Raw genomic sequence first — 12,842 nt, 5'->3', positions numbered from 1 at the left:
AATTGTGAAGGCACGTGGCTTAGTGGTTGAGGTATTCAGCTCACAATTGTGAGGTTGTAAGTTCAATTCCCAGTGACACATTGTGTCCTTGAGCTAGACACTTTATTTTACGTTGCTCCAGTCCACTCAACTGGCAAAAATGAGTTGTACATGTAAATAAAAAGGGCCAGTCTTGTCACATTGTGTGCCACACCGAATCTCCCTGAGAACTACCTTTAAGGGTATGCATGTCTGTGGAGTGCTCAGCCACTTGCACATAACTCTGACATGCAAACTGTTCCATTGATTGGATTACTGGAACCACTGTCATCATAACTGACAGAGTACCAGTTGATGAATTAATGATGAACAGATGCCAAAAACAAACCAAACACAGCATTCTACTAATGCAGTAGTTAAGAACCATATAGTATAAATCTGTGGTCCTCAACCATTTTTTTTCCCTATAGTTTCTAATCTATTCTACCGGCCCATCATAGCCATTCAATATTTATTTTTAAAAAATTCCTACTGTATTTTTATAATTAAATATTCTTTTCTACTCTAGGCACAAGGCCCAAAATTTTTGGGAGGAAGCCAGTCAATTAGATAGACCCCAGTACACAACTGGTACTTAATTTGTCAATGCCCAAAGGATGAAAGGCAAAGTCGACCTCGGCAGAATTTGAACTCAGAATGTAAAGACAGACAAAATAACGCTAAGAATTTTGCCCAGCATGCTTAACGTTTTTGCCAGCTCACCGCCTTTTTATAATTAAATATTAGGAATTATATTTTTAAAAATTGTTAAAATATTTTGTGTTGTAGAAGCGTAAGCAATTTACTGCACATAAATTTCAACAAAACCAAGAGGCTTATGGACCCTAGTTAAGAACCAATGATAATAGATTATTGAATATGAAGTGGGGAAAAAAGTGGGGTTGAGGAATATTGTTTTTACACAATTCCTGTCTTCTGTGAGCTTTGACTTCAAATTCTTTTCTCCTCTTACACATATTGGAAAATCGATGGTTGTGTGGTTGTGAAGTTTGCTTTGGAACCATGTAGCTTTTTGGTTCAGCATGCCATCTCCTGACTTGTTTCTTTTTACTTTCTATTTCAGGCACTATAACAAATCCCTGGATGGTGCAATGTCACCTCCTGTTGTTACTACGACTTCCAAAACACAATTCATGTCTTCCATGAGCTGTGATACCTTCTCAGACAGCTCGAAAAAGAGAAGGGTCCATAGATGTGATTTTGAAGGATGCCACAAAGTTTATACCAAAAGCTCGCATTTAAAAGCTCATCGAAGAACGCACACAGGTTGGTATCCTTCTTATCTTTCTCCATTTCTCTCTCACTGTCCTCTCCTCACTGTCTCTTCCCCTGCAGGACACCTATTTCTATCCCTCTATCATACTCTAACCTCACATCACCTGGCACAAATCCACTCCACTCAATACTGTTACTCCATCTGAGGGTCCTGGTGACCTCACCAGTGCTGGTGCCACATAAAAAGTACCCAGTGCTCTTTGTAAAGTACTTGACATTATTAAAGGCATCCTGCGACAGAAATCATGCCAAAGGAGCCTGACATTAAATGATGATGATGATGTTTAAGTGTGTTGTGTGTCTTTTTGTTACTATCTCTTCTCTTCTACTTTATCTCTTGCGCATGCTTTCTTTTCTCTTAAATCCTTTTAAGTGAAATTGTATGAGTATTAGTACACATAATATGTAAAGTATGCAAATCCTGTTCATTCTCTTACTAATACGAATCATTAGAGCGCAACCAAAACTGGAACACAATGGTTTTTAGTTGTTTTATTTGTTTGTTTGTTTTAGTCATATTGATCCTAGAATTCATCTTGTATATCATGTGAAAAGAAATTGTAAACCTAACTCTCTCTCTCTCTCCTCTCTCTCTTCTCTCTCTCTCTCTTCTCTCTCTCTCTCTCTCTCTCTCTCTCTCTCTTCTCTCTCTCCTCTCTCTCTCTCTCTCTCTCTCTCTCTCTCTCTCTCTCTCTCTCTCTCTCCTCTCTCTCTCTCTCTCTCTCTCTCTCTTCTCTCTCTCTCTCTCTCTCTCTCTCACACACACACACACACATATTTTAAGGTATATTCCATCTGGAATATAAGTATATAAATATATGTATATATATATATGTGTGTGTGTGTGTTACTAAATGAATAGATATTCGAAAATATTTATATAGATATTATTATTAATTATAATCATTAGAAAAATGAATAATAGGAGTGACCTCCTTGGGTCATGACTGACCATGGGATTGCACCTAGAAAGTTCCTCTCCAAGACACAAGCCCAGGAAAAATTGTTTATGGAAGACCAGTAGTTGCCCATGCATACCATCCTTCCCTCTCCACACTACCTGTGTTATCCAAGGGAAAGGCAAAGGGGTCGATACAGCTTGGCACCAGTGATGTCGCAACTCATTTCTACAGCTGAGTGGACTGGAGCAATGTGAAATAAAGTGTCTTGCTCAGGAACACAACATGCAGCCAGGTCTGAGAATTGAACTCATGACCTCATGATCGTAAGCTCGATGCTCTAACAACTGAGCCATGCACCTTTGAAATCAATAACAACAACAATAATCTAAGTGGCCAGTAAGCAAAAGCCGATAAATGGCAAATCCAAATTAATTTATAATTATAATAGGGCACATCAGATGCCAGCATTGCTGTGAAAATCAGAGTTGAAAAATCCTCTAAAAAAAGCCACCAATCACTGGGAATATAACAAGCACAACTGAAATCAGGCTACAAGCAAAGAAATTAACTTACCAACTTGGCAGAAAGCCACAGAATGAGGAAACAGATATTCCTGGATCAATTGATTTCAAGTTTTGAGAGCATACCTCTACTTAATTCTAATCAGCAGGTCTCACTATATAGCTAGGGTTAAAGACTTAGCTCATTTCGCAGCGCTTGGTTGAAAAGCTAGCACCAAATGTGAAAACGGTGTCAGTGTGTGTGTGTGTGTAGGTGCAGGAGTGGCTGTGGCAAGAAGCTTGCCACATGGTTCTGGGTTCAGTCCCACCGCATGACACTTGGGCAAGGGTCTCTCTACTATAACCTTGGGCCGACTAAAGCCTGTTGTATACATATATGTATATGTATGTATGTATATCTATATATATATATATATATATATATATATATATATATGTATGTGTGTATATATATGTATTATATGTATGTGTGTATATGTATGTGTGTATATATATGTATTATGTATAAGTATGATAATGTATATAAATGTATGTATGTATATATATGTATGTGTATGTATATATATGTATGTATGTATATATATGTACGTATGTGTGTGTTTGCATATATATATATATATATGTATGCATGTGTGTATATCTGTGTGTCAGTATTTGTCCCTCCACCATTGCTTGACAACTGATGTTGGTGTGTTTACATCCCTGTAACTTAGCATTTCGGCAAAAGGAGACCAATAGAATAAGTACTAGGCTTACAAAGAATAAGTCCTGGGGTCGATTTGTTCAACTAAAGTCAGCACTCCAGCATGGCTGCAGTCAAATGACTGAAACAAGTAGAAGAATATATATATATAAATTTAATTTTAAAATGAGGGTGAGAAATTAGATATTAATTTAATTAACATCGATTTCACACCAGTGGTCTAGCATATAAATAAAACTGAAGGTTCAGTAAAATTGTATTAAATACATATTAGCGGGAAACCACTATGTGGACACCCTTATGCTAGAAATAGATCCGCTATGGTCTTACTACTAAGAAATGTTCTCAAGAATAATTTAGCAAAATAAAGTTGTATCAAAAAATTTTATTTCCATGAACTCTTGCCTTACTCATTCAGCATAGAAAAGCCGACATTAAAACAGTTATATGTACATAAGTGGAATAGTCTTCCACACAGTTTTTGAGCTGGAAAATTAGAAGTCAGCAGTCATATTCAGGTAGTGTCGTCATTGCCTTTGTATCTGTAGAGATGACATTTGACTCAGATTGCCAAGGCCATCTAGCTGTAAATGATATCACTCTCTTTGTAGGAGAACAAGTCATAGTGGTAATCAGCTACTGTGAAAAGAGAAAATGACAAGTTGGCCCGGTAGCTCATTGCACTGAATTTCGCTAATTGTTTCTGGTCTAATTACAACAGTAGCTTGCAAACTTGTTTTTCTAGCAATGCACTTACAACTACTACTAAATATTTCCACATTATTTTGTTCATAGTTTCTGAGGTTGGCTTAATTGATTCCCCTTCTGCGTGTAGCTCACATATGGTTCCACATATGCTGCAGTGTACAGCAGTGGACACACCCTGATTTTTTTGGTTTTTGACTGCTGGGTACCACTTTGAAGGGTTTAGTCCAATGGTTCTTAACTGGAGTTCGTCTAATATTTTTTTGGTGGGGTCCACACTGCAAAATAGTAAATTGGGGATCCACAATAGTATTTTAAGGACCCCTGAAAAGAACCTTACTTTAGATGTATGTATCGGTATGTATAAAGGCAGCGAGCTGGCAGAAACGTTAGCACGCCAGGCAAAATGCTTTGCTGTATTTTGTCTGCCGTTACGTTGTGAGTTCAAATTCCACCGAGGTCGACTTTGCTTTTCATCCTTTCAGGGTCGATTAAATAAGTACCAGTTACGCACTGGGGTCGATATAATTGACTTAATCTGTGTGTCTGTCCTTGTTCATCCCCTCTGTGTTTAGCCCCTTGTGGGTAGTAAAGAAATATGTATTGGTATGTATTGCAAGAAACACTTAGGTTTCTTTTTCTAGTGAGGGTCCACTAGAATAAAATAGTAATGAAAGGGGTTCCTAGACAAAAAATGGTTCAGAACCCTGCTTTAGATGTATGTATTGGTATGTAGTGCATGAAAGAGCGGTTTCTTTCTCTTACATTTTGGGCAAAATTCAACCTACACAAGTTAATGTGTGATAATATATAAAAACATCATACATATATAATATATATTATTATATATATAATATTATATATAAAAACATCATATATATATATATATATATATATATATATATATTAATATATATATATATAACACATCATCATTTAACATCTGCTTTCCATACTGGCATGGGTTAGATGGTTTGGCTGGAACTGGTAAGCCAGAGAGAGCTGTACCAGGTTCAAGTCTGATTTGGCATGGCTTTTACAGCTGGATGCCCTTCCTTATATATATGTTTATGTATGTATATATAGGCACATGTATGTAATATGTATATGTTTGTGTGTGGATGTAAGACAAAACTGAATACAAAAGAGGCTGGTTTGTAGTCTATGTTAGCAAGAATTTGTATTATATAGAGATATTAACAGAAAGAATACAGGGAAATTTCCATGAAGAGTGGAAAATTGAATATTTCCTACAGAGTCCTTCTTCTGAGTAAATTTGACAGCAGTGTTTTGCGTCATCTATGTCTGAGAAATTGGCTGCTACTGAGGGGCAACTAAAGACAACATCAGCTAGCATATGTAGACAGGGAGAGAGAAACTTCATAAAGAGTTTGAAGAGAAAAGGAAAAGAACGAAGAGAAGCAAGTCAGCAAAGGGGATGTGGAAGGAAATAGGTTGTGTGAGGATATAAACAGAACTTGTACGCAAGTCAAATGGAAAATTATATAAACATTTGAAATGAAACATGCAAAAAGATATTTAAATGGCAGAAAATGTTAAGGGCACACACCTCCCACTAGATGCCCATAGCATCAGAGGAAGCTATGCCACCTGTATACACACATGCGCACACACATATCTGTGTGCATATAGAGATGAAAGAGTTAAATATATAGTACTTTTAAAGAATCTCGCCTGACAAACTGGACATTGTGTGTGAAGGGTGGGTGTCTTAGATGGGCGTCAGTGTCAGTGTTTGCTAAAAACATCAGGTCCATTGATCTCACCTGTCAGGTGAGTCCTGCAAAAACTATGGCCTCTTCCTTTTACCCTTCCCCCACTCTACCGCCATTCTCAGTCTAAGTAATAATTTAAAACTTACACCATTTTCTCACTCTCTCAGACTTGTTTAGTAAATCAAGTCAAATTTCGGCAGAACCAACTTTGAGTGTCTTGTAAACCCACCGCCACCCTCTCTCTCTCTCTCTCTCTTTCCCCCTCTCTCAGTCTCTCCCATTATTCACCTGTCTATCTACATTTGCTTATCTACTTGTGTTCCTTTTTTTTTCAACTCTTTCTACTTCATTATTCCCTTCCTCTCAGACTCCCCCCTCATTCACTTTCCTTATTCCCCCTCCCCGCTCTGTCTCAATTTTTTTTCTTTCTTCCTCATTTCCTCATTCAGTGTGAAAGATCTTGTGCCAGTTTGCCTTATCTCCAAATATGGTCTCTTAAGTAAACAAGTTGCCATTCTCTCATAAATAATTCCAGGTATAAATATTTACTAAACTACTTTCTCTGGCTTTTCCACCTACCAACAGGCTCTTTTCTAACTGGGGACTCCTTGGAGTATTTCAGATCTATCATCATTATCCTCATCATCATCATTATCATTGAAATATTCTGATATTATTAAATTATTTTGTGATTGTTGTATACTTTGCCGGAAAATTACATGTCTTTTCCATCATTAAAACACTTTTAAATATAAAAAAAAAGCATTAAATACTTTGTTTCCGTTGCTTTCTCGTACCATTCATTTTGGAATTCTTAGAAATCCTTACAATTACAGTAAAAGAGATGTTCTGGCTTTTTTTTTTTTTTTTTTGGTGGGTGGATGGGTGGCAGAATTGTATTGAGGTACAGGAAGATGGAGGAGCAGTTATCATAATCTTTGTGTAACTTTCTCCCACTCTGGTGAAATTCGTTGTCATCATTATCATCGTCTAATGCCCGTCTTCCATGCTACCAAGTCTTGTACAGTTTGACCAGAGCTGGCAAGCTAGGGATTAGCCTTGGTTTCTACAGCTGGATGTCCTTCCTTATGCCAACCACTTTACAGAATGTGCTGGGTGCTTTTTGCATAGTGCCAGCATGTGTGCTATTTATGTGGCACCGGCATGGGTGTCTTTTACACTAGCACAGGTCACTTCTTATGTGACAATGGCAAAGGTTCTTTGTTACATGACCACGGGCACTTCTTACGTGGCTTCAGCACAGGTCTCTTGCAAGGTAAAAAAAAAGCCCCACTCTTCAGCCACAAGGGGGAGCATTAACAATTCTGCTGTGATGGACAAGTCTTCTTCTTGAGTACATCTCATTGGACATTCTGTTAGTGTATATATATATATATTTTTTTTTTTATAGATCTCTCTGCTGAGCTGCTAAGGTAGAGATGTAAACAAACCAACACTGGTTGTCAAATGGCAGTGGGGCGGGGGGGGGGGATACGCGCGCATATGATAGGTTTCTCTTAGATTTCAATCTACCAAATCCGCCCAAGGCTTATTGTTGGCCTAGGGCTTTGGTAGAAGACACTTGCCCAAGGTACTGGGCAGTGAGACTTAACTTGAAACCATGTGGTTGGGAAGCAAAGTTCTCACCATACAGCTATACCTGTATGGTTGAGAACAAAATGCAGCAATGGAAATTATCAGTACCCCCCCCCCTTCCACACACACGCACACACACTTTTTTTTTTCTCTCGTGGTTGGATTCAATAACCTACCGTGTTATCAGCCAAGTAAACTGAGACGAGCAGTCCTATGTCTTCTGCTCACGAGCACAGCTGGACGGTGTGAGGATGAAGCTCGTTTTTAATTTACATTATTTTGGAAACTGGAGTGGCTGTGTGGTAAGTAGCTTGCTTACCAACCACATGGTTCCGGGTTCAGTCCCACTGCGTGGCACCTTAGGCAAGTGTCTTCTACTATAGCCTCGGGCCGACCAAAGCCTTGTGAGTGGATTTGGTAGACGGAAACTGGAAGAAGCCCGTCGTATGTATGTATATATATGTGTATGTATGTATATGTTTGTGTGTCTGTGTTTGTCCCCCCACCATTGCTTGACAACCGATGCTGGTGTGTTTACATCCCCGTAACTTAGCAGTTCAGTAAAAGAGACTGATAGAATAAGTACTAGGCTTACAAAGAATAAGTCCTGGGGTCGATTTACTCGACTAGAAGGCGGTGCTCCAGCATGGCCGCAGTCAAATGACTGAAGCAAGTAAAAGAGTAAACTTTAAATTTTTTTAAATAAAGAATTTTAAAATTATAATCACTTTCTTCATTGTGGGTGGATTTAGTTTTCTGCCATTGTATCCTAAACAAGCCGCATGTTTGCCGTTTGTGTGCATATGCATCATTTCTTAGAGTTGTGTGTTAATAACTCTGTGTGTGTGTGTGTGTGTGTGTGTGTTGATGGCTGTGTGTGTATTTACCAAAGGTTGTGTGTGAGTGTGGAGATAAGCACTTTTCGTATTTACCTAACAGTATAAATTAAAATTTTTTTTGTCCTCTCTTGCTTTTCTCTTACACACAATATTCTGATGTTCTTTTAAGGCAAAAAAAAATTTTTTTTTTAATTTATTTGATCAGTTTTCAAATAGAGTTAATTAAAGAAAATTGTTTACAGCTAATTAACAGGAATAAAAATTACAACATTCGTTTCTTCATTTTGTAATATCTGATAAAGAAAGAAAGAAAAATATTTTTCAAGCATTTTTTTTTTTATTATTATTATTATTATTATTATTATTATTATTATTTTGATGCGATTTCTTAAGACTCTAACATATGTTTATTATATTTGCAGGGGAAAAACCATATGTGTGCAACTGGGATGGTTGTACCTGGCGCTTTGCTCGATCAGATGAGCTGACACGCCACTTCAGGAAACACACTGGGGACAAACCATTTAAATGCCAAGTATGTGAAAGGGCATTTTCACGGTCAGACCATCTGTCTCTGCATATGAAGAGACATTAATTAAAGGTGAATATAATATAACAACAATAATAACGATTTCATGCGCATGCGAATAAATACGTCTGTGGGGTTTTTGTGCTTTTTTGTTTGTTTGTTTGTTTGTTTGTTTGTTTGTTTGTTTGTTTGTTAAAGGTGTTTCGGGGAAATGACTTCTTTCATTTCCAATATTTCTGTTTCCTTTATTAACGACCCTAATAAACCATTGGTTTAATGAAGCACATTGTGCCTTTACATATGTTCATGCTGATGATGATGACAGTGGTGTTGTGGTTTTTGGTGGTGGTGGTGGTGGTGGTGGTGGTGGTGGTGGCAATGGTAACAACAACAAAGAAGAAGAATTAGGTTTCTGCTACATCAATGAAACTAGTAGTAGTAGTAGTAGTGGTAGTGGTAGTAGTAGTGGTAGTAGTAATCTAAAATTGGATGTATGTATATATCAACATGCATGTGAGTGTGACTCTGTGTGTGTGTGTGTGTGTGTGTGCATATCTTTATTCTTTAAATTCTCTTAGTGTCGCACAAATATGTCGTTACTAGGTCGAGATGTTTCTTAAATCCATTGATGGTGTTTTGAGATTGTTTTTGAGCTATGACCTTCATATACTGTTCTTCTCTCTCTCTCTCTCTCTCTCTCTCTCTCTCTCTCTCTCTCACACACAAGCCTAACTGGATAGTTACAGAGTTCACGTTACAGTTACAACCGCATGGCTTTAGGTTCATTTCCATTGTAAGAAATCTCAGACAAGTGTCGTTGACTAAAGCCTTGTTCAGCCTAACACTTTCATCATCATCATCATTATCATTTAACACCCTGTTCTCCTTCCTGACATTTGTTGCACAGTGTGATAGAATCCAGTGAGCTGTAAAAGTTTGTCATCTTTGGCTATGACCAGATGCCCTTATTATCAAGATGCCCTATAGCTAAGTGCCCTTATTATCAAGATGCTCTCCCTAATGTAGAATTTGGTTTACGGGAATTGTAAGAAAGCTCATTGTATAGTATGTATAAGGAGACAGGCAGACAGTCAAGGATTCAAATAAACAGATAAGAACCGTCAGTTTTAATGTTCAAAATGTATGGCTGTGTGGTAAGAAGCTTGCTTCCCAACCATAGGGATCCAAGTTCAGTCACACTGAGCGGCACCTTGGGCAAGTGCCTTCTAATATAGATGGAGATAGGTGTATGAAGAACAAGCAGGGGTATTAGCTTGACACTCTGGAAAGTGAGAAAGTATTTTATGTTTCGAGCCTTTGCTCTTCAACAGAAAGGAATAAGAGAAAATAAACAGAGAGAGAAAGAAAAAAAACTTGTGAATTTAGCGACTAAGCATGGCAACTGGCTGGGGGAAAAAAACGGTTTTATAGGAGAAGTTGAAAGAAGGGGAGCTAGTTAAGGTCAAACAACTGACAAGCAAATATGTGGTATTGAGTAGAATATTTGCTGTAGCCCATCTTTTATACCAAGACAAAACAATGTACATGATAACACTTCCAATCGGTTAAGATGACAAGCCATGAGAGCCACTGCCTGGTTTATTATTATTATTATTATGGCAGCAAGCCAGCAGAATTGTGAGAACGTTGGGCAATAATGCTTAGTGGCATTTCTTCCATCTTCACATTCTGAGTTCAAATTCTGCCAAGGTCAACTTTGTCATTCTTTTGGAGTTGATAAAGTAAGTACAAGTAGAGTATTGGGGTCGATGTAATTGACTTATACTCTCTCCTGAAATTGCTGGCCTTGGGCCAAAATTTGAAATCATTATTATTATTACTATTTATAAAGTAGTGAGCTGGCAGAATCCTTAACACATCAGTTGGAATGGTTAGTGGAATTTCGTCTGTTTTTAAATTCTGAGTTCAAATTCAGCCAATGTCAACTTTGCATTTCATCCTTTCAGGGTCAATAAAATAAGTACCAGTTGTACATTGGGGTCAATCTAATCCACTTAGCTCTCTGTCTCTCCCCCAAACTTGCTGGCCCTATGCTAAAAATTTGAAACCATTATTATTATTTAAGGTGGTGAGAGCGCTGTCAGAATTGTTAGCACACCAGGCAAAATGCTTAGTGGTATTTCATCTGTCTTAATGTTCTGATTTCAAATTCCACTGAGGTTGACTTTCATCTTCGCGGGGCCAATGAAATAAGTATCAGTTGAACACTGGGGCGATGTGATCGAGTGATTGACTTACTCCTCCCCACAAATTTCAGGTGTTATGTCTATAGTAGAAAGGATGATTATTATTATTATTATTATTATTATTATTATTATTATTATTATTATTGAGTGAGAGAGCAGTGCATGCCGTCAAAGTGACCCTGGGGTAAAATATACGAAGCCCAGTATACCCATCATGACTACCCGTCTGATAAGGGTACACTAGGCACATGCATCACAACCATATGTGCATGACATGGTGATCTTATATCAAAATAAACAGCACATGACCTTGCAGGTGGGGCCCAGTTAGAATTTTCTTCTGGTCAAGTGACCCATCCTGCTCCGAAGGTTCCTGAATAAGGGTTGTTTAAGGATGTTGAATGAAACACCCATGTTTCCAGAAGTGAATTATTCAAACCCCAAAGAATCCCTCTCAACACATGCTCAACACAGATGCTCCCCCACTACTTCTGCTCATGATCAGAGAAGCATATATAGTCAGCCACTAAGGGACATGCTCAACTGGTTATGGTTCAAACAACTGACAAGCAAATCTGTGGTATTGAGCAGAATATTGCTGTAGCCCATCTTTTTACCAAGACAAAACAATGTACATGATAACACTTCCAATCAGTTAAGATCAGAAGCCATGAGAGCCACTGCCTGGTACTGCATCAGGGCATATTTAGTATTATTATTATTATTGTTATTTCATCATCATATTTATTAATACGGTGCTAAACTGGCAGAATTGTTAGCATACTGGACAAAATGCTTAGTTCAAATTCTGCCATGGTCAGCTTTGCTTTTCGTGCTTTCGGGGTCGATAAATTAAGTACCAGTGAAACAGTGGGGTCAATGTAATCGACTAGTCCCATCCCCCAAAATGTTTGCCCTTGTGGCAAAATTTAATGTAAGTTTGCTAATTGTTTTTAATTCAAGCTTTATAAATGAAACAAAGAATTTTCTTTCTTTTACAGATGCAGCAGAAACGGCTGTTTGTAGAGGAACTGCCTTCTAAGATCAGATGTAATGTAATATACTTTTTACAATGTTTGTGTGTGCGTATATATTTATATATACATACAGAAACATAAATATATATTTATAAAATATATATATATAGACATATATATATGCATATATATATATATATATATATATATATATATATTATAAACACATACATATATATACATGATACAGAGATGCGCACATACATGTGTGTTTGCAAGTGTATATATGCATGTTTGAATATATAAACATATGTGCATATGCAGTGCATTTTTATGCACACACCATGAATTACAATACATGCACATGCATATATATTGGACACAACAAACACATACTCTTGCTGTCACCTGCGTATTGGCATCCACAATTCCACACCTGGAGGAATCTATCTATTCACGGAAGGATTACATGTTATATTAGAAATTTTACCAATTTTACACATTGATACAAATGGAAGAAGGAATGGCGGGGAAATGGGACAAATTTTGGTCTCCTGTGTTTTTTTTTTCTGTTTGTTTTTTCTCCTGTTTGGGTGGGTGGAGAAGGAGAAACACCTTCATCTTTCTCAAATTACTTTTCTGGTTCACTCCTAAAGAATTTGCATAAACTGGCAGTTTCAAAAGAGTGGAATGGAGACTGATTTTCATCTACTTGCAGAATGCTTTTATTATTATTATTATTTTTATTATTATTATTATTATTATTATCATCATTATTATCGTCGTCGTCATCATCATCATTGTCATCATCAG

The 12,842-nt window shown here is 37.4% G+C and overlaps 1 long non-coding RNA gene across 1 annotated transcript in view; it reads left to right on the top strand.

The window, feature by feature from the left end:
- The first annotated feature begins 3,122 nt into the window (after positions 1-3,122).
- Positions 3,123-12,842, top strand: part of LOC118761896 — a 17,749-nt gene continuing 8,029 nt past the window's right edge. The window contains exon 1 of the long non-coding RNA XR_004997721.1: positions 3,123-3,173. This is a non-coding gene — a long non-coding RNA (uncharacterized LOC118761896). The remainder of the gene's footprint in view (positions 3,174-12,842) is intronic.

Source organism: Octopus sinensis, unplaced genomic scaffold (genome assembly GCF_006345805.1).
Source record: "Octopus sinensis unplaced genomic scaffold, ASM634580v1 Contig18497, whole genome shotgun sequence".
NCBI lineage: Eukaryota > Metazoa > Mollusca > Cephalopoda > Octopoda > Octopodidae > Octopus > Octopus sinensis.
The sequence above is the reverse complement of the archived record's forward strand: the minus strand, read 5'-3'. Positions and strand labels throughout refer to the sequence as shown.